Here is a 22976-nt window from a genome sequence, read left to right on the forward strand (position 1 = left end):
CATGATGACGTCGAAAGGGCGGTCTTAAAGTAAGGAGGAAACTTAGCCAAAGCCCAAAGTATGACAAGGCACTCTTTCTCGGTGACAGAATAATTACACTCGGCTTTCTTGAGGGTTCGACTAGCGTAAGCAACGACATATTCTTGGTATCCTTGTGTTCTTTGAGCCAATACCGCACCAAGGCCAACACCGTTGGCGTCAGTATAGATCTCCGTAGGCGGATTAGAGCCAAAGTGACGAAGTATTGGTGGCGACGTTAGTAAGCGCCGTAGCGTCCGAAAATATTTGTCGCACGCTCTTGACCAAGCAGATAGGCCGTTAGAGGCGGTCAGAAGGTTGGTAAGAGGCGCGATGATGGTAGCAAGATCGCGCATATATCGACGAAAATACGAGCACAGCCCAATGAAACTTCTAAGTGTTTTCATGGAATGGGGCTTGGGATATTCGGCTATGGCACGGAGCCTCGTGGGGCCCGGAAGAACGCCCTCCTTGCAGACGACGTGGCCTAGTATCGTCAACTGGCGTGCAGCAAAGTGGCACTTCTTTATGTTAAGTTGAAGGTCAGCAGAGGTGAGCCACGTGAGAATAGCACGAAGACGAACAAAGTGAGTTGGAAAATTGCGAGAGAAAACAACGATGTCGTCAAGGTAGCAGAGACAGGTGTTCAACTTGTAGCCACGAAAGATGTTATCCATCATCCGTTCGAAAGTAGCTGAGGCATTGCACAATCTGACCGGCATGACGTTAAACTCATAGAGCCCGTCAGGAGTGACGAAAGCCGTCTTTGGTCCGTCAGGGACGGTCATTGGAATTTGCCAGTAACCCAAGCGCAAATCCAGTGAGGAGAAATATTTTGCCCCTTGCAAACAATCCAGAGCATCATCGATGCGGGGCAACGGGTATACATCCTTCCCAATTATCTTATTGAGGCGGTGATAGTCAACACAGAATCTGATAGATCCATTCTTCTTGCGCACAAGTACAACAGGAGAAGACCAGGGGCTCTGGGACGGCTGAATGACACCAAGCCTAAGCACATCATCGATTTATTCGTTGATAATACGCCGTTCTGCCACTTAAACTCGGTATGGTCGTTGGCATAAGGGTGCATGCGAACCGGTGTCAATGTGGTGTGTGACGCTCGCTGTACGACTTAAAGATGGTTGAGTGCAATCGAAGGAAGAGCGGAAGTCTTGAATGGCCAGGAGTTCACTGAGTTGGGATGACGATAGATCAGCGGCAATAGAATGGTGGAAACTCTCTGGACCTGAAGGTTTGGGAACAGGCGATGTCATGGCGTTCAATTGAAGATGGGGTTGGTCCTCTGCAAACTCGAAGGAGCGCAGGAGGTCAACACCTTGTATGTGACCCAAAGATTCCCCATGATATAATGTAACGGAGGATGGGAGCCAGTTGGAAACTAACATAGTAGTAGCACCCGATTCATCGGTAAGTAGGGCAAAAGGCAGTCGTAGGCCGCGACAGCGGAGAAGTGCCTCCGATAAGGCAAACAGAGCAGTTCTGTCAGGGGCGGCCGTACAGGTAGAGGTATAAGGGTCCACGTTGCAGGGGCAATATCTGTGTCCGCAGCAACGAAAAGTTTGTGAGCGTCGGGATAACTATCCACCGAATGATAGGCTTACAGTGGCGTAAGGGCCACTTCTGCACGGGAGCACTCTATGACGGCGCGATGACGTGAAAGGAGGTCCCATCCGCGAATAACGTCGTGGGAGCATGACGGCAGAACGAAAAACTCGATGACATAAAGTTCACCTTGAATAATGACACGTGCGGTGCATACAGCTGAAAGCGCAATGTGTTGTGAGCTGGCAGGGTGGAGCATTAGTCCCAAGAGCGACGTGGTCACTTTTCTGATCTTGCGGCATAGGTTCTCGCAGATAAGCGAAGCGGCTGCCCCGTGTCCATAAGCGCTATTGAGACTACACACTGCGCTTACTGCGCAAAATGCAACAATGAAAGGCATGTATAGCATAAGTGAGCAAATCAAGAACGCTAGGTGACTATTTTTCACCGTCCAGTTTCACGGGGTAGGCCAATAAATCATCATCATCATGTTCGTGTTCCAATTGTACAGACTAGAGCACAGGAGCAGTTGTATTCTAAGACCGCAAGTTGGACAGACTTGCTTGCTGGAACAAAATGTAACACAGCTATGCAGACCTTGCCCGATTGTGCCAGCATGTACCCACCTGTAGTAGCCACGCTAGTACCTGTCGGTGCGGGGTTTCTCCAGCGAAGCAGCGCGTCTCTCCCATTGCGCAAACAGGCCTCCGCCTGTCAGTTGTCAGAACGCCCGCCGAAAAGCCCCTGTAAAGCTCTAATCGCACTGAACAAGGAGGGCCCGCATACGCGTCAAGGCAACTCCGTGGCCTAGACGCTAGAACAACGTGCTGCTTGTGATCGCGGCGCACGTTGCAGCTCAATCCTTGTGAGGCCGAGAATATGCGACAACGCTGACAAAACCCTGCAGTTCAACATTGAAGCACAGAGGGGACACAAGTCACGCCCGCCTTGAGCGTGGCGCAGCACTGGAATGCGCGGCCGACGCAAAGCGACAAAGCCCAGACGATCCTGTAGCTGTAGCCCACGCTGCTCGCGTTCTTCGAGATCCACGTCCGTCGCTGAGCATAATGCCACGCGTTTACTTAGGCACTTATTTAATGCGAAAACATTATATGTCCCATAAGGCAGAAAAGCCGGCCTTGACCTTAACGACTGCTCCCAAAATTCATCATCAGCGTGGATTAAGGTGGATTAAGGTTGGTACAAATTAGACGGTGGATGAAGGTCTATTAAGGTTGGTTAAAATTAGAGCAAGGTGAAATAAAGTGAATTAACGCTGGTACAAATTACAACAAGGTGGATTAAGGTGGAATTGTGAAGGACACGTGACAATCTGTGATGCCACGTGACATGTACGTAACCAATTATTAGAGAAGTCATCATGCCTTAGAATTCAAATTGCCAAAGAAAAAATGCCGGCTCTCCCATAATCGAGGAGAGTTGTAAGCATGAAATGGCTACCATATAGCGTATTTTGGTACCTGTGGTGTAACCGCCTTCAACCGTATTTACTCCAACAGTGCAGCGCGCAAGGCGTCTGTCGCTACTTTTTCTTCTTGTCACGTACCAAAGTAATTAATCTAGTAACGTTGTCACATACCGCGCATGACTCACGGACCAGTGGCGTTCAAATAAGCACAAGCAACCCTGCGTTAGCGTCAAAAGATGTATGGTGCCCTCTATCTGCCTTTTGAACGTCGCTATTGAAAATGAGAAATAATACTTCAGCTTGAGAGATATTGTGAACAAACATTAGAAAAAGTAGAACCAATATCTTCTGCAACTTGCTTGGAAAGTAATTAGCGTATGTAGTACGGTGCTCTACAAAGGGTTGGGGGCCAGAAACCGCATTTTCTTAGCTTTTGACTGGTTCTCCGGTGATCTCGTTTGGCTGGCACATCTTCTCGTACGTGTCATGAGCTTGGGTACCACGCATTGCGTCGTGGTTCCTTAGGTGAAGGAGCCATGAAGAGCGCCCGTGCAAGGCTCCACGAAAGCCTAGTGCTTTCTCCTCAATGTACTGGTTTCGACGCCGGTTTAAGCCATCATCGACTCCGTCGAAGAAGCCGAAGGGAGCCGGGTGATTTCAGTATCTGCAACATCACGGCAGCAACGAGTTCTTGGCAGCTGTCCGCTCCGCGGCTCAGGCAGCCAAGATGGTGGCTAAAGAATCTCTTCAACGCGCCAACAACGTCGTGCCGCTAGAACGCTTGGGCCCTCCAATGGTTTATGTGACGGTGTTCGTCTTCCACCACGTGTCAGGGACGACTTTCTGACTGCTGCACTTTCACCGCATGGGAAGTGCTGAGGCATTTCAGGCATTGTTTTCAAGGACAAGATGGACATCGGCAATGACAGCCGACTGGTCAAGCTCTAGATTTTAAAATTTCGACCGAATTTCATCGTGGTGACTGGCTTTCGGGTAATGCTGGAATACAAAGGAATGAAGAGAGTGTGATCCAAGTGCGGTGCAGAAGGTCATTTTGGGGCCTCCTGCACATCATATCGAGGCACCGATGTGCGATTTTCGGCTATGCGACTGCAACGTGCAATGCGCCATGCAGACGTTGCAATGGCGAGCGCGCCACTGCTGACTAAGTGCGACCATGTTCGTATGCTGCTGCATTAACACCATCAACGCCCGCCCAACCACCTCTGGAGGACAATACACAAGAAGGAACAGCACAGATGCAAGCCATCGATCAACCACGAGAAAAAAAAAGTGCACCAAAGGTGCCGACGCCAACGTCCCCCGATGCGAGCGACGCAGCGTCTTGTCCCTCTACTGACTAGGAAAGCAACTAGACGCTACCTGCCACAATGCCGTCGTGTTCCTCGGAAGTTGAAGAGGAGCATTGGTTAGATGCCCAGCTTAGGCGATCGCAGCGACAACGACTTCTTACAAGAGCTGCAACACCGAATGCTGTCGAGGACGCAGATGGACGTCATCTTGCCATCCCCGAAAATTCGGCCGGTCCATCGAGGATCACACCGATTCTCAAGACAACGACAGCGCTTCCGAGTAGTACCAGTACTGAGGCGAATGAGAGACGCGCGCGCTCACACACGTCTTCTGAAGACGCCAAGAGAATTCGGTCTTCAGAGAGTTCTACGTCATCAGAACCAACGGCGACACTCTCCAAGAAATGCATTAAAATGCCACGAAACACCACTACCACGGACGTTGTCTCCGATTCGGAAGACGTACTAATGATGGCGCCTTACACCGCTTCTGCTGCCCGTAAGGACTGCTTTTCCTCTTCTCCCCACTACGATGCTGATGCAGCGTTGACGGAACGATGCTTGACGCAGACAACATGTTCCCGTCCCTGTGTAAGCCTTTGCAACCTTGGTATTTTAGGAATCAGCTTGCTTCCGACTAACCTGTGTGAGGAACGTGAGCAGTGCGCATTTCGCGTTCGCTGCTGTGACACTCCTACGTCCTTAAAATGCGAAGCATTTGATGGTGAACATTTGCCACTTTGACATTATCTATCTATCTATCTATCTATCTATCTATCTATCTATCTAGCCGCCTACGTCTTGGTGCTCTCACGGTCGTTTCATTAACTTGGTATTTACCAAAACTGCCATAGTATGACAAGAGTGTGACGAACATAATGATAGGTCATGACATGAGTGTTATGACATGGGCGTCATGTAGGTCATGAAACAGCTGCCTACGTCTTGGTGCTCTTACGGTCGTTTCGTTAACTTGGTAGGTACCAAAATTAGCATAGTATGAGAACAGTGTATGACGAACATAAATGATAGGTCACGACATGAACATCATGACATGCGTGTCATGTAGATCATGCAACAGCCGCTCCAAAATGACAGTGACGCAGTGAAAAAAAGTTGCAGTGGCTTAGCTCGGCTATGCCAGGATATACGTAGCGTTAGCAAAGGTTCAGCTGAAGGTCCGAGTCGCACTGGCACTTTCGCTGAGTTTCACAGTATATTCAGTCGATCGGCGAGCCTTGACGTCATCGACGGCGTTTTGTTGTTGCTGCAGGGGTGGTCGGGCACGTCGCTCAGCCTCCTGGCGACGCCTCTTTGCTAGACGTTCGTCCCTTTGCTCCAGTGTCTCCGCAGCACGTTTAGCCTTCTTCTGTTCATTCCTCCTACGCTCAACCGCTAATTGCCAGGCAACTACTTCGGGATCCGATGAGTCAAGCTTCTCCGTTCTTCTGCGCTGTTGAGCAGCATTTGCGCTCTCCTTCTCCATGGCTATACCACACTGGCAAACGCCAGTCAGAAGCGCAGCGGCTCCAGCGCAGTGTCAGACGGCGACTGCACAGCGAGCGTGCGCCGGCGCCAGTGCGTCTACCACGGCTACGACGTCACTCCTCTGGAATGCGCAGACCGGCGGCGGAGTGCGCGAGAGGTGCCGGCTCCGGTGGCTCCGGTGCGCAAGCCGTGTGACATCACTGATCCTTGCGCATGCGCAGCACGGCTCTTGATGTGCCGCGCGAAACGGGCTTGGCTAGGCCAGTGTAGCTAACGCTACAAAACATTAACGCTCAAAAACCACTGAAATGGGTTCGAACGTGGGTACTAAGTGAAGGAAGCACTAAAGGTTGGTGGTAGAAGCGATAGTCATGAGCATGCCTAAGCAAAAAAGAAAATGAGAGCAAAAAAATTTACACTGAAAAAACACTGAAATGAGTTCTGGCGTTGGTACTAAGTGAAGAAAATACGAAAGGATGATGGTAGAAGTCAAAGACATGAGCGTGATTCAGCAAAAATGACAATTACTCAGCAAAAAAATATTAACACTAAAGAAACCCCTGAAATGGGTTCGGACGTGGGTACTAATTGCAGAAAACACTAAAGGATGGTAGTAAAAGTCATACTCATGAGCATGACTCAGCAAAAATGAAAATTTTTGAATCTCGGGAGCACCTGAGACTGACGGTTGTGACCTACTTGTTCGAGCTGGTCAAGAGCCGATTGTAGGGTGTCTTGGATGTGCCCGTCAGAACCTTCGGTCATCCACAGCGTAATATGGTCCGCGTAAAGTGTGCATCGGAGGCCAGAAATCTTCTTGAGAGTGAAAGATAAAGGGCGCATAACAAAATTGAAGAGAAGGGGAGAAAGCACTGCTCCTTGGGGCGTACCAGTGCTTCCTAACTTATTTCACCAGATTGTTTGCTAGCTAATTGGAGCGTTGCTGTGTGCTTCGTGAGAAAGCTGCGTATATAGCGGTAGATTCGCTCTACGCAGTTTATACTGCTGAGTTAGCGTAGAATTGCCAATTCATTTCTGAGGGGAACAGGTGATTATGTTCGATGTATTTGTAGATGCGTACGTAGATTACGTGCTCCAAGATCTTTCCTATGCATGAAGGGAGAGAGATGGTACGGAAGTTATCAATGTGAATTGGCCTATTCGGCTTGGGAATGAAGATAACATTGGCTGCTTTCCATTGTTGGGGTATTTCGACCTCTTCGAGGCAGTAGCAATACTCGGTGGGCTTGCATATAGGTTGCTCATCGAGGTTGCGAAGCCTCTGATTGTTCACAGAGACTGGGCCTGCTGCCATGGTGGTTCACACCTGGTTGAGGGCATGTGGAACCTTCACTTCTGTGGTGGCGCTGCAAAGTTCCTCATTTGGTTCATCACCATAGTCGGGCATGGGTATTCGCGTAGGAGGGATCATATGTTTGCAGGCCAGGTTGCTGAGCATGGTGGGCAGGTCCGCTGCGTGTTCATGTAGCTGTTTATTGATCTGGTGGTTATTATGCGTCCTCGAAGTGATGTGGTCGAGCAGGTGCCGGAGCGATTGCCAGGTCTTTTTAGTGCTAAGATGGCCATTTCTTGAGAAAAGCTTACTTCGCTTCCCAAATGTGTAGGAGCTTCGAACCAATTGTGGCCAAGGGTTTATCTACCGGGAGAGTGGTGGTATGGGCTTCTATACCTGCTTGTAAGGCATCCGCCCATTGCTTTATGTCGGTAATGTGTTCTTCGGTAGTGTTGGAGTGAGAGTTTCTGAATTCAGTCTAATTTGTAAGCCTTTGTGGTTTCGTGGCTAGCCGTCTGTGCTTAAAATTTACAAGGAGTTCGAGGATGTAATGGTCGCTTCCTAATTTGTTTTGGAGGTTCTGCCACGTCGCCTGAGTCATGCGGTGCGTCAGAGTAAGGTCGGGAGATGTATCCCTACTGACGCTATTTCCTAGCCCCCCGCAGGGGCGTCTGCAGCAGCAGGCGTTTGGTGGTTTCCAACACCACGGACCCGAGCACATGAGGTTTGGACCCTCCCGCGTCTATTCACTTCTGATTTTCGTCTATATCTTCTATTCACTTCTGATTTTCGTAGGTGGCAAGGGTTAACCTTGTGTGGCTAACCTGTCTTGGTTATGTTGGATTAGGTTATAGTCGCGGTGTACAGCTGGCGAGGGTAGGACTTGCTCGCAAGTTCCTGTCCCGTCCCCTCGTTGGGCTCCATGGTGGGTGGCTGGCACCGTGGCCGAACAACACAACGTTATATGGCTCCTCCTTTCCTCCAAAATGATCGCCCCTCTAACAAAAGAGGGCGGAACGAAGCAGCTGAATTTTTCCAGAAAAGGAAAGTGAACTTCCCAAAATATCATGTAGTGCATAGTAACGCAGAAGAAAAGCCAGCAAGAATCTTGTCACCATTCACAGTATCCAAGTCCTTCACAGAAGGCCTAGGCCCTGGCTACAAGCTTTCCAAAATGTCCAGTGGCGATTTGCTGCTTGAACTTAGAGATAATGTCCAATACTCAAAGCTGTCAAACATTGTGTCCATTGGGGACATTCCTGTCTCCTTCACATCCCACCGATCCCTCAACACTGTCCGCGGTGTAATATCAGAAATCGACTTCGTACACCTAACAGAAAAAGAAATGCTCGAAGGGCTCGCCGACCAAGATGTCATAGACATTCACCGAATCAAAATCCGGAAGGACAACAAGGAAATAGACACGAAACACCTTATTCTCACGTTCAACAGCAACACACTACCTGAATCAATAGAAGTCGGCTACTTGAAAATAGATGTAAGACCCTACATCCCCAACCCCCGCAGATGCTTCAATTGTCAGAGGTTCGGCCATGGCTCACAGAGTCCGGGGCCGCAAAACTTGCGCGAAATGCGCTTCGAAGGAACACGTTTCCGAAAACTGTGACGCTGCGCCACATTGTTGTTGTATTTAGAATACCGAGGAATGATGCATCCGATGCCTGAACATCATCTTCTTTATTTAGTGTCCCCGCGCCACCATCCTCATCTTCTTTCCTATACAACATTTTTCCGGTCAAAAAAAAAACTATCGCTTGCGTAACGCATAGTCCCTGAACTTCAATGGAGTTCTTTTAACTCGTGCGCTCTTCCGTGGGGGTTGGCCGGTCATTCTGTCCTGCAGTGAAGACGGCTGAGTACTTGAGTCACTGCTGGCTTGTGCTGCTATTTCTTGCCGTGACGTAGATGGACAGTCAGCATGTTGTTCACTCACAGGAAATGCACTACCTTGAAGAGACTCGTCAGGTAGTGGTAGAGTCCATTCTAGAATACCAGGTCGATTGCCTGTGAACTTCTCCGCAGCTTCAGGGTGCATCGCTTGAAATTTGGAAGCGTTCCACACTCGACCGTCATCCAAAAGAAATGAAGCTGGCCCTCGTTGCTCAATAATCTGCTTCGGTTTCGAAAAGCGCGAAGATATTTTCCCGTGAACTGACGACTTTCTCACGCGGACGTAATCGCCGACGGCAAAGTGTCTTGTCCGGGCTCCGCGACGGCAGTCTGTGTAAAGTTTGGAAGATGCTTGGTTTTGTCTGACACGTTGGCGCAGCCATTTCATCGCTTGTGCTGGATTTTCGTGAAATGAAGAATCCGGTAATCCAACAATGCTTAAGCGTGTTCGTGGCAGTCGTCCGTGCAGCAAAATGGCGGGTGCAACTCCCGTTGTGGCGTGAGGTGTGCAGCGGTAGACCCCCAAATAGTCTGTCACGGCGACACGGATATCACGCCGCTCGTATACTGCCATCTGGACAACAGATTTGAGGACTCTGTTGAACCTTTCTACAAGCCCGTTTGCTTGCGGGTGATAAACAGAAGAAAAGCAATGGCGTATGCCACGTTCCTGAAGGAATTCTTCAAATTCAGCCGAGCTGAACTGCGGTCCGTGGTCGGAAACTATTTCACTCGGGTAGCCTTCACGAGAAAACACTTGTAGCAGAAAGTTCTTGACTGTCGCCGTAGAAACTTGTCTTGAAAAGAAAACTTCTGGCCATTTGCTGTGATAATCAATAAGCGTCACTGCATAACGGCATTTGATGGGAGCTTGCTCAAATGGGCCAATAATATCAATGGCAATCTTCTCCCAAGGGTTGTCAGGAAAAGCTACTGGTTGCATAGGTGCTACGGTTGGCCGTGCTGATTTGTCACATGACTGGCAAACAACACATGTTTTAACCAGTTGTTCCACGTGGTTATCCATTCGAGGCCACCAGTACAACTCTCGCAAACGGCTTTTCGTACGACTGATCCCCGGGTGTGATTCGTGTGCGACTTCCATCAAACGACGAGTAAGGGTACCTGGAACTACGATCCTGTCACCACGGTAAAGCAAGTCGTGTACAATGGATAGTTCTGCACGTACATGAAAATATAGCATTAGCTCCGCTTCCAGAGATTTTTTATCCGGCCAAGAGGACAAAACAAAGTCCATGACTTTTGCGATTGTACTGTCAGATGAACTCTCCGCTTGTAATTCTGCAATGGTTAACATCGGAGAAAGAAGGCAAACAAACTCATCTTCGGCAACCTCATTGGTTTCTCCTTGCAAAGGCAGTCGAGAGAGCGCATCAGCCACCACATTATCGCTTCCCTTACGGTACTCTACGGTGTAGTTGTAACAAAGAAGTCGCGCTGACCAACGTGAAATTCGCAATGGCCGATGTCCAACACCTTTGGTTGACAGCAAGGTGACAAGAGCACTGTGGTCGGTTCGCAAGACAAAGGGGCGACCCCAAAGGTACACGTGCCAATGTTCACAGGCCCAAACACATGCTAAGGCTTCACGTTCGCCTGCAGAGTACTTCCTCTCTTGTGGGCTCAAGGTACGGGAGGCAAAGGCAACCGTCTGTAGAATTCCCTTGTTATCTTGTTGCAGCACAGCGCCCAGTCCATACCCGGAGGCATCGGTCGTGACGATGGCGGGTAGGTTCGGGTCAAAGAAATGTAGAACCTTGCAAGTTGTCAGCAGTGATTTCAAACGAACGAAACTCTCTTCGGCAGCTGGCGTCCAAGCAAATGGCTCGTTGCCTCGAAGCAATGCCCGTAAAGGTTCCACAACATCCGAAAAATGGGGAACGAACTTGGAATAAAATCCCGCCAGACCAAGCAGGGAACGAAGTTCATTGATGTTTGAAGGCGCCGGAGCTTCTTTCATCGCTTGGATAGATGACGCTAGTGGAAAGAGTCCTTTGCCGTTCACAACATGTCCCAGAAACGTTAGTTCCGTGACGTCGAAAACGCACTTCTGGTTGAGTTTCAGGCCCGCTTTAGAAAGTCGTTGCAAAACGATGCGAAGATTTGAAAGATGGTCTTCTCGAGAACGACCATATACGATAATGTCGTCGATGTAGAAAAGTACACCTTTGCACCCTTTCAGTATGAGATGCATCATCTTTTGAAATGCTGATGGGGCTGAAGCCAAACCGAAACATACTCTCTTAAAACGAAAAAGCCCGTCGTGCGTGATGAAGGTAGTCAGATCACGACTCTCAGGATCGAGCTCTAGTTGATGGTAGGCAGACGCCAAATCCAGTTTCGAGAATCGCTTGGCGCCAGCTAAGCTGTGCAGCAGCTCGTCTGTCTGTGGTAGTGGAAAGCTGTCAACAATTATAGCTTTATTGGGCTCTCGCAGATCAACACACATTCGTATTGAACCATCCTTCTTGCGAACAACCACTATAGGAGAAACCCACTGAGAGGCGTCAACGCGCTCGATTATGTCTTGGGCTTCAAGTTTCTGCAATTCAGCCGACACTTGTTCCCGAAGGGTAAACGGCAGCCGTCGTAGCTTGCTGGCAACGGGTGGCACGGAATCACGAACCTTAACTTTGTGTTTGAATCCTTTGGCAAGTCCGAGCTGTTTGTCAAAGAGGTGTTCATACTCTGAACGTAGCTCAGCTGGTAATGTAGGAGTGCTGGAGGCTAATGCAAGGCACTGAAGCGATTTACCTTCAATATTCATCTGTAGTGCCGCAATGGCGTCTAAGCCCAGTACAGTGGTGCCTTCAGATACCACATACAGAAGAATACAAGCAGTTCTGTCTTGGAACGCAGCTGAAGCGACAAAACATCCTCGAACTCTTATCTTGGACTTGGAGTAGTCGAAAAGCTGCACTGAGGTAGGTTTCAAAGGGTAAGAGCTTGCAAAAAACTGGTGATAGAGTTCTTCAGTCAGGATAGTGACAGAAGATCCCGTATCAACTAGAAACGAGATAGGGTGACCTTCCACAGCGACGGATGCGTAAATGCCATGCTTGTTTCCATTGACAACACAAACTGTTTTTCCGCTACTCTGGGAGCTAGCGTCGTCGTCGTCATCAACTTGTCGAACTTCAGCTGAATATCCAGACGACCTACACATAAAATCTAAGTGGCCAATCTTCTCGCAGCGACGACATCTGCGCTTGCGGGCCTTACATGCAGGACTGTTTGCAAGATGATCAGTCGCTCCACAACGATAGCAAGCTCGAAGGTTCGTGGCACCTTGTACGGGATGCTCAGATGCTTTGGCTTTGCACTTATTACAAGTTGTGCGTTCATTTGGTTCACAAGACCGAGAAGAGCTTTGCGCGGTTTTAACGTGATGAACTGAAGCCTCGTCGCAAAATTCCTTAGCATGACTCACGGCTTCTTCGCACTGATTAGCAATTGTTACAGCTCGTGAGAGCGTCAGTGATGAGCCCTCAAAAAGTAACCGCTCACGTAAATGATGATTCGTCGTTTTCGAGACAAACTGATCTCGTAGCATCTCATCAGCGAGGCTTCCGAAATTACAGTCTGCAATGAGGATTTGTAAAGCAGAGACGTATTCTTCCGCTGTCTCACCTGCATGCTGAGCACGGCGACTGAAACGTTGTCGAGCCACGATGACGTTGACTGAACGCTTGAAATGATCCGAAAGCAGGGCGATTGCAGAGTCATATGCGTCATTCGTCGACCCGGTGTCACCTGTGCTCGAAGGACTAGTAGCGGGAGCAGAGCCAGACTGCAAGTCCGCTGGCTTCAGTGTAGAGAAGATCCGCTGCCCCTCCATACCAAGGCATGTGAGCAGGATAGCTTTTCGGCGTTCGGCTGGAAGCTCTGAAGCTCCAGAAGCCACCATGTACGTCTGAAAGGCCTGCTTCCACTGGTCCCATGGGACAGCCGGATGACCAGGCGAAGGCAGGAAAGGCGGTGGCGGTTGCAATCCCGGAATGCTCATTGTGGTGATGCAGCAGGAATCACCAGGACTGTTGCACTTGCATGGGTTGAAATCTCGTCGCCAATATGTTGTATTTAGAATACCGAGGAATGATGCATCCGATGCCTGAACATCATCTTCTTTATTTAGTGTCCCCGCGCCACCATCCTCATCTTCTTTCCTATACAACAATTGTGCAAACTGTGAAGGAGAACATGCCGCATACTCCAGGGCATGTCCGTCCTGGAAAAAAGAAAAAGAGATCATTACATTGAAAACCAAAGAGAACATTTCATCCAAAGAGGCAAGAAGGCGTATTGCGTTAAGAAACACCTTCTCCTTCGCTGATGCGGTGCGACGGGGCGTAACACCGCACCAGCTTTCGGCGCCTGCCCAGACCACGGTCACCAGGCCTCCGGCAGAGTCACCCACGCCCCAGGCAGAGACAGCGCAAGCTGCCCTGCCAACTCCCAAACTGGGCCCTCCGGCCCCTCAGTCAACAACCCACAAGGCTCCTCCCACACGGGAGAGGCCTGTAACACGCACACCCGCGGTTTCGCGGAGCTCCAGCACCTCAGGAGAGGCAATGGAGACCACTACCATCTCGCGCCCGCTACCGCGGCGGCACAATTCTCTCGAAAAAAAGAAAAAAAAACCTGATAACGGGTCCTCAAAAACTAGGAACATAATTGTTTCTAGCCACATTTCTACAAAATAATTAAACATGGCATTCCTGATACATTGGAACTGCCGTGGACTCATCTAAAACTACAGTGACATAAAAGATATCCTAAACTCATTTTCTCCTTTGGCTTTATGCTTACAAGAGACTAACTTAGGACCACAACACAGGAACCTTTTAAAAAAATACAAAGTATTTCGTTCTGACAGAGAGCGAGCGAGTAGGCTCTCTGGAGGTGTCGCAATTATTGTACCAAATGGTGTTGCTACTCATGAAATCAGGCTTCAAACCAAATATGAAGCTGTAGCAGTGACTGTTTTTGATTTTAAAACAATTACAATATGCACTGTACATCTCGAACCACATCTAAATGTTACACTTCATGATTTAGAAGCACTTTTTAAACAGTTACCAGAGCCATATTTGGTTGTGGGGGATTTTAATGCGCACTCCTCTTTTTGGGGTGGTGACCAAACAGACACTAGAGGCCGTATCATTGAAGATTTTATCCTATCAAGTAATGTCTGTCTGCTTAATACAGGAAAACGTACATATTTCTCTCCGAGCTCAGGAAAAACGAGCTGCTTAGATTTATCTTTTACCTCTCCATCAGTTTTTAACGATTTTAATTGGGATGTACTTGACAACCCCTACGGTAGCGATGACCTTCCTGTAAAAATTAGCTTATCATCCTCACCACATATCATCCCAAGGAAACCACGCCGTTGGAAGCTGCACTTAGCCAACTGGACACTGTTTCGAGAACAGGCCAGCCTGGATAAAGTTTTCTCATGTCATCTCAATGCCGACGTCCTAAACGAACTGTTTACTACCTGTATCATCACTGCTGCGCAGCTGGCTATTCCTCAGTCTTCAGGAGTGGTACAACATAATCATAAAGCCTGGTATACAAAAGAATGCAGGGAAGCAAAAAAGAAACAAAACAAAGCTTGGGGGACCTTCCGCAGATACCCAACACAGGAAAATCTTGTACACTTTAAAAAGGCGAAAGCCAACGCGTGCCGCATTCGTCGCGATGCTGAAATAACTTCTTGGAAAAACTACGTATCATCCATCAACAGTTCAATCACATCCAAAAAAAATGTGGGAACAAGTTCATAAACTAAATCGCAGCTTTTCCCCCTTCACAATCCCATTTCTAACAGCTCCCGGCACACAAACAAGCATAGGCGAACAGGCAGACATACTATGGCAGCATTTCTCTGAAGTTTCGAGTTCTTCACACTACACAGACTCGTTTTTGAAGTACAAACATACAGCAGAAAAACAACGGCTTCCTACAAGTGGCAGTACAAACGAGTCTTATAACACACTGATCACGCTTCAGGAAATCCAAAAAGTACTGTCCGCCGGTAAACAGACAGCACCCGGCCCTAATGAAATACATTATGAAATGCTGGCTCACCTCTCAGAAGCTGCTGTAGAAGCACTTCTGCAATTCTTTAACAAAATATGGGTATCAGGCAAAATACCGGAAGCTTGGAAAAAAGCCGTGATTGTACGGTTTCTGAAACAGGCAAAACCACCAACCAATCCTTGCAGATATAGGCCCATAGCTCTCACAAGTTGTCTCGCAAAATCATTTGAAAGTATTCTGAATATTAGGCTGATGTTTATTCTCGAATCACGTGAACTCCTTGACAACCACCAATGTGCATTTAAAAAAGCATGTTCAACAACTGACCGTCTCGTCCGCTTAGAAAACACAGTTCGATAAGCATTCGCACACAAACAGCACTGTCTGGCAGTCTTCTTTGATATGGAGAAGGCTTACGATACTACTTGGAGGTTTGGGATTCTCCGCGACCTAGCAGACCTTGGTATCCGCGGTAGGATGCTGAAATGCCTGAAAGATTTCCTGTCCGACCGTTCATTTCATGTACGCCTGGGTACAACTCTCTCAAAGAAGTTCATCCAGGAGAATGGAGTGCCGCAGGGTTGCATTTTAAGTACGACCCTCTTCACAGTAAAAATGAACTCCATAACAAAAATCATTCCAAGGTACATTATGTATTTCCTATATGTCGATGACCTTCAAATAGCATGCACAACCTCCTGCTTGCCAACATGTGAGAGACAGATACAACTCACATTGAACAAAAGCGCGATTTGGGCAGACAGGAACGGATTTAAGTTTTCTCCACAAAAAACAGTCGCTGTTCTTTTCTCACTCAAAAGAGGCCTACAGGTTGACCCCACCTTACACCTAAATGAAACCATACTCCCAGTAAAGAAAGAACAAAAATTTTTAGGCGTAACTTTTGACAAAAAGCTCACATTCTTACCCCATATAAACAACCTCAAAAAGAAAGCTTCGCAATCGCTGAACATAATCAAAGTACTGTCACGAAAACACTGGAGGTCTGATAGAACATGCCTTCTGCACATTTACGGCTCTTTAGTACGTTCCTCCTTAGACTATGGCTGTATAGTGTACGGTTCAGCAAGACCGTCATACTTAAAGAAATTAGATCCAGTGCACAACTCAGGCTTGCGTCTCTCATGCAGTGCATACAGAACATCTCCTATAGCCAGCCTTTATGTTGAAACAAATGAACCATCTCTAGAAAGCAGAAGAGCCGCTCTGACCTGTGCATATATTCTGAAGGTACGATCTCTACCAAAACACATTTGCTATCCACTTGTAACAAAATTCCCTTCCAGACGAATATTGTCACGTAGTAGTGACGCTCAAGAAAACAGTCGTAAAACTGTGTATAACGAAACTGATTCTTTATTGGGCGAACCTGTGCCCACAAAAGCAAGCTACACTCAAAGCACAACGATAGCGGCGAACACAGTCGACGATCGTCGAAAATCTGATCAGCGGCGCGACGCGTCGGCTTTTATACCTGAGTCATCGAAGGTTCCAGATTAAGCCCTGATGCCCGCGTGTCTTCCAGAAAGTTCTAGACAATTCGCGTCGGCCACACAATCAGATAACATAAGCGTCGGTGAAAACAGGCAACGAAAAGAAGCATCGATTAACGTTCTAGAACCTTCCGATACGGGCGCGTCCTGCGCCGAACGATAACGTTTAACATTTGTTAGCCGGTGGAAAGCGGCCACCGGTGAAAGATAAACATGTATACGTGTCAATACCCTCCCCTTAAAAAGCATCGTCCCGATGCTACAAATACGAAAGCGAAAACAAAACCACGCGTACAGAAAGGGACAAAAATAACAAAGCAACAAAGGACCTAAGTTCCTCAGCGGGCGTAGAAAGGCTTAAGACGCACCACGTGGATGACTTCAGGTCGTGCGCGGCGCCGCTGTGATTGCGAAATACCGTCCGGCACGACCTCATAGTCCAGTGCGCCAATACGTCGGACGATCTTATATGGTCCGAAATAGCGACGTAAGAGTTTCTCGCTAAGTCCTCGTCGGCGTATCGGAGTCCAGACCCAAACACGGTCGCCGGGCTGGTACTCGACGTAGCGTCGTCGAAGATTGTAGTGTCGGCTGTCGGTTCTCTGCTGGTTCTTGATGCGCAGGCGGGCGAGCTGTCGACCTTCTTCGGCACGCTGCAAATAGGTGGCAACGTCGAGATTTTCCTCGTCGGAGACATCCGGTAGCATGGCGTCAAGCATCGTTGCCGGTTTCCTTCCGTAGACCAGGTTGAACGGCGCCATGTGCGTCGTTTCTTGCATGGCCGTGTTGTATGCAGAGGTCACGTACGGAAGGATGGCATCCCACGTCTTGTGTTCGACGTCGACGTACATTGCCAGCATGTCGGCGATGGTCTCATTTAGGCGCTCGGTGAGGCCATTCGTCTGCGGGTGGTAGGCGGTGGTCCGGCGATGGCTTGTCTGGCTGTAGCGCAGGATGGCTTGAGTTAGTTCAGCCGTGAAAGCCGTACATCTGTCGCTGATGATGACTTCTGGGGCACCGTGACGCAGGAGGATGTACTCAACGAAGAATCGGGCTACCTCGGCGGCACTGCCTTTGGGCAAGGCTTTTGTTTCGGCGTAGCGGGTGAGGTAGTCCGTAGCTACGACGATCCATTTATTGCCGGACGTCGACGTCGGAAAAGGCCCCAGTAAGTCCATCCCGATCTGCTGGAACGGTCGGCGAGGTGGCTCGATTGGCTGTAGAGAACATCCTCCTGCGTCAGGGTGCCCCAGAAGTCCTACTACGTGACATCTGCGAGAGGTACGGGGATCGATACTCCGCACCTCCACCAGATGTCACGTAGTAGTGACGCTCAAGAAAACAGTCGTAAAACTGTGTATAACAAAACTAATTCTTTATTGGGCGAACCTGTGCCCACAAAAGCAAGCTACACTCAAAGCACAACGATAGCAGCGAACACAGTCGGCGATCGTCGAAAATCTGATCAATGGTGCGACGCGTCGGCTTTATACCTGAGTCATCTAAGGTTCCAGATTAAGCCCTGATGCCCGCGTGTCTTCCAGAAAGTTCTAGACAATTCGCGTCGGCCACACAATCAGATAACATGAGCTTCGGTGAAAACAGGCAACGAAAAGAAGCATCGATTAACGTTCTAGAACCTTCCGATACAGGCGCGTCCTGCGCCGAACGATAACGTTTAACATTTGTTAGCCGGTGGAAAGCGGCCACCGGTGAAAGATAAACATGTATACGTGTCAATATTCAACAACAAACCACCAACTACTAAACCACTGCTCTTGCGATTTGAAGAGATCTGTCAGAATCTGGGCATAGCCGACACATTACCTGACATTGCCCACAGACATGATTCACTACTCCCGTGGTTCAACTTCCCCACAACTTGCGATCTCACCCTAACACAATTCCGTAAAGCACACACTCCACCCCAGCAGATTATTCAGGAATTCCTCGCACTAGAGGAAAAATACAGCAATTTCACAAGCTTTTATACTGATGGCTCGAAAACGACTGGCCATGTTGGAAGTGCAGTAGTGCAAGGGGACTGCGAAGAAACCGTTAGACTTCCGCAGTGTACATCTATCTTCACTGCTGAATGTTACGCCATTTTCATAGCCGTAGAAAAAATTTTAAAGGAAAACATCACAAATAGTATTGTATACACAGACTCCCTAAGTGTACTCAAAGCTCTTCACTCCAGAAATGAAGTCTCACCGCTACTGGGGGACATTATACACAATGTAATAAAAGCCACCACACAAGGACAGAACCTGAAGTTATGCTGGGTTCCAAGCCACGTCGGAATTAGCGGCAGCGAGAGAGCAGATGTATGCGCAGCACAAGCTCAATACAAACAAATCAAGAAAATAAATATACCTCCTAAAGACTGCATGAAGTTCATACATTGTAAACTAAGGGAAAATGGCAGTCTGCTTGGAACAATGAACTAAATAACAAACTACACTTGGTAAAGCCCGTGCGAGGCGAATGGCGATCTTGCGCACACAAGGAACGGTTCAAAGAAGTGATTCTATGCCGCCTTCGCATAGGACATACACACCTCACACACAACTTCATACTAACAAAGCAAGACAAGCCCCAATGTGAAACATATGGTGACGAACTAACAGTGAATCACGTCTTATTTTCATGCAGAAAACTTGAAACACTGAGAAAAAAATATTTTACTCCATTTTACAAGGAACACATTCCTTTTCACCCCGCTATGTTGTTAGGCGAACATGCGCTTCTTGATATATCATATGTTTTTAACTTTTTAAAGGAAGCAGGTATTCTAGAAAAACTCTGAATTCTCACCGCGTGCTTCGCTACACATTATGCTACACCTCACCCACCTTCTCATCCCCGAGAAGAAGGTCGAGGTCTTTCTTTAAATTGTTGGGACCCTAGCGGTCCTTGTCCAGACAAGGACTCGCTGAGGTGACGCAACTTTTCGGAACAATTATATCCTATGTTTGGCGCATGATAGCCTTAGCTGCTTATGTGCCATTAAACCCAACAACAACAACAACAAGCTATTTCCTAGCCGAGTAGAAAGGGTAATGTCATTGTGGATGGTGAAACCTTGATTCTGTAGGTGCTTCCACAGAGCTCTTCCCTTAGAGGTGGATGCAGAGTGGCCCCACATTTGATGTCGGGCTTGGAAGTCGCCCGTTACGACTAGCGGCTGGTTATTGGCATTACCTTTGGTTTTAGCAAGCATGTGCTGAAACCGGTGCTGTCGAGCATTGGGAGGACTATAAACATTCAACACGTATAGGGTGGGTTGTTTCAGGCTTCTAGGTAGAATTTTGATGAAATTGTGGGGCATGTCAGTGCTGCTGAATGTGTCCCATGTAACAGAAGGATGTCGTCATAGAAGTGTGGCAGTGCTGGGCTTGTCTATGTGAAGGTCTTGAAACGTGTTGTATCCAGGCAGAGTGACCTTTCCGTGTGTTTTCTACAAGGCTATGTTGTCAGGGAACTCGTTGAAATTCTGTAGAAACAGTGTGAGACTGGCGCGCTTGTTCGGGAACCCCTGCAGCAGGGCTTAAAATCTCCCTTCAGTGGAGGGGGGGCACTCATAGGGCGGTGATCAGTATAGCGTCCGCACACTCACACACGCTCACACACGAACACACACACACACCCACACACACACACACATATATATATATATATATATATATATATATATATATATATATATATATAAATCAGTGAAGCAAACAATCACAGGAGCCGGCACAGAGATATTTCAAAAAATAGAAGCACGCAGAGAAAAGATAACAGGATTTTAACGTTTCGGCCGTGGTCCGGCCTTCATCAAGAGTGCGATTGCAAGCACACAGAGCTCAATTTATACAATTTCTCCTTACGAGTCTCAAAAATATAGAGTGAAACAGTAACAACAAATAAAAAAGGAATACAACAAACACATAAATGGAAACTTGCGCGTACACAGGGTAGCATTATCATAAAAAAAACGCATAACGTTGCATAACATAGCCGTACAACGCTTGTAACAGCGAAGCTGGGCGGTCGTAGCCCAGCATTTTCCGGAAGTGCGCGCGAACTTTTCAGCTTATTACTCATATATTTCTTTTCGTGCGTCTCGGACTTACGGCCGCCACTGAGCGCTGCATATCGCAGCTTGAAACACCGACACCGCGTTGCAATGTCGACACCGCGTTCCAGCAGACCGGCACCGTGAATTCGATCGTCTCCCTCGCTCGCTCTCATAGCGCGCAAAACCTCTTCACCTGGCCAATGCCTCCTAAAAAAACTTGAGAGGCATTGACCTGGCAGAGCACGAGCGTGCGAACGCGCCAGCTGTGGACGAAGACGACGACGCTCGAACGCAATTATGTGGCTCTCATAAATGCATGTTCTGCAAGCGTGGCTCTATAACCTAGTGGTTACGACGCTCGCCTTGGGACCGGGGGTACGCAGGTTCGAATGCCGCCTCGGCAAGAACGCTTTTATTTCTTCATAGATTCCTGATACTCACCACGAACCACAGATTACGGCTGGCTTAAACAGCTTCGCTGTGAAAAAAACAAAAAACAAAACAAAACGTGAGTACAACAAAGCCGTGAACACAAGCTCGTGAAACGTAGGTAGCCTTATGACCACAGGCGCGCTGATTTAGTGGCGTCATGAATGTGAACGCGTACAATTACTCATGTCAAAGTCATAAAAATGACGTGCATATACAGCAGTGCTATAATGGGGTACAAACTTGTGTGTACATACAGTGGCATTATGAAAACATAATAGCAAGCGAGCAAGGGATCTCTGCTGACAGAAGAGTATTTGACCACAAAGACGGTCAATACACCCTCACCTGGCCGTAGGATGCCTGCACTGTGACCTCCACTAACATCAGATGAGTTGCACGAACTACAATCTATTGCACTCTTTACACGCGTGGTATTCTTTGTGTGTGCGGGCAGGCGTTTCTTAAACAAGGTCTATGAGTGTGTGAAAAATAAAATAGAGTATAATATAAATGAAAGCTTATATGACAAGGATAACTAATAAACATCAACATAATTTCGAATGTTGCGGAAATATGCATATCACTTCATAAACACGCCACATAATTTGTGTTATATAACCGTTACGAAATACATGTATGTATGTATGTATATATATATATATATATATATATATATAGTTCCAGGAAAATGAGAACGTAGTAAAAAAGAAAAATATATATACAATAACATGACTTTACTGACGTTTGCGCCGAACAATCAAATCTCAAAATAGAAACAGAAAAGTAGATAAGAATGACAGCTAGAAATGCCGGTGCCACACCATTTGACATCAAAGAAACCAAAAGTGATAGGGATAAAACTATATGTGAAATAATAAGGGGCCGCGAAACTCGCAAGGTGTTAGCACACTAAGCGGGTAAAAGGGAAAGTTTACCAACACTTTCATTGATTGCACAAGTAACCGCTTTATATTTATGAATTGGATAGGATTCGCGAAGCTCTCTTTCGTGGTGCGAATGAAAACCAGATTGAAGGATTGTTGCGGTGATTTTATAAAATGAGTGACCCGAAATTCGCACGTGTTTCGATAGCGAAAGATTAGGGAGAGTAGCAGCGTGGTACTTATGGTTGTTAAAGCGATACCTGAACGACGTTTCAGTTTGTCCAACGTACTGCAATTTTCAAACAGAACATTCGAGCAAATAGATACCGTGGCTAGCGTAACATGTAAAATTACTGTTAATTTTCATCTGGAAATCAGAGGCAGTGCTTATGGCAATGCATGAGGTCGTCGTCTGGGCACAGATCTCGCCTCGTGTTTTATTGCAAGGTTGACAGCGCGCAGTCTCAGAAATCCTCATTTTAGACGAATTTAAGATGTCGTGCAGATTACTAGACCGTCTGAAGACTACCCGAGGTGGTTCTGGAAAGATAGCTAGTATATTGAAATGTTTTTTGTTTTTTTAAGGATTGATGAGACAGTTGGGAGCGATGCTGAGTGAGTTAGAATGAGGGTACTTTTAAAATTACGCGTTCCCGCAAGCTTCCATGCACGTGTTTGTTGTATTTCTTTTGTTTATTGTTGCATTTCTTTATTTCTTATTGTATATTTTATACACTCTAACTGAGAAAATGTATCAATTGAGCTTTGTGTGCTGGCAATGGTATGCTTCATGAAGGCCGGACCTAGCCAAAATGTCAGTAAAGTCCTGTTATATGTTTTTCCTACGTGCTTCTGTTTTTCGCACTATATATATATAGGGTGCCCCAGCTATCACGCAGCACGATTTAACAAAAGAGGAACGGCGTTACGTGAAGCAAACCTAGTGCGTATTGTTTCCAATACAGTGGAGTAGCCACCAGTGAGTGAGTGAA

This window comes from Dermacentor silvarum, chromosome 4 (genome assembly GCF_013339745.2).
Source record: "Dermacentor silvarum isolate Dsil-2018 chromosome 4, BIME_Dsil_1.4, whole genome shotgun sequence".
NCBI classification, from domain to species: Eukaryota; Metazoa; Arthropoda; class Arachnida; order Ixodida; family Ixodidae; genus Dermacentor; species Dermacentor silvarum.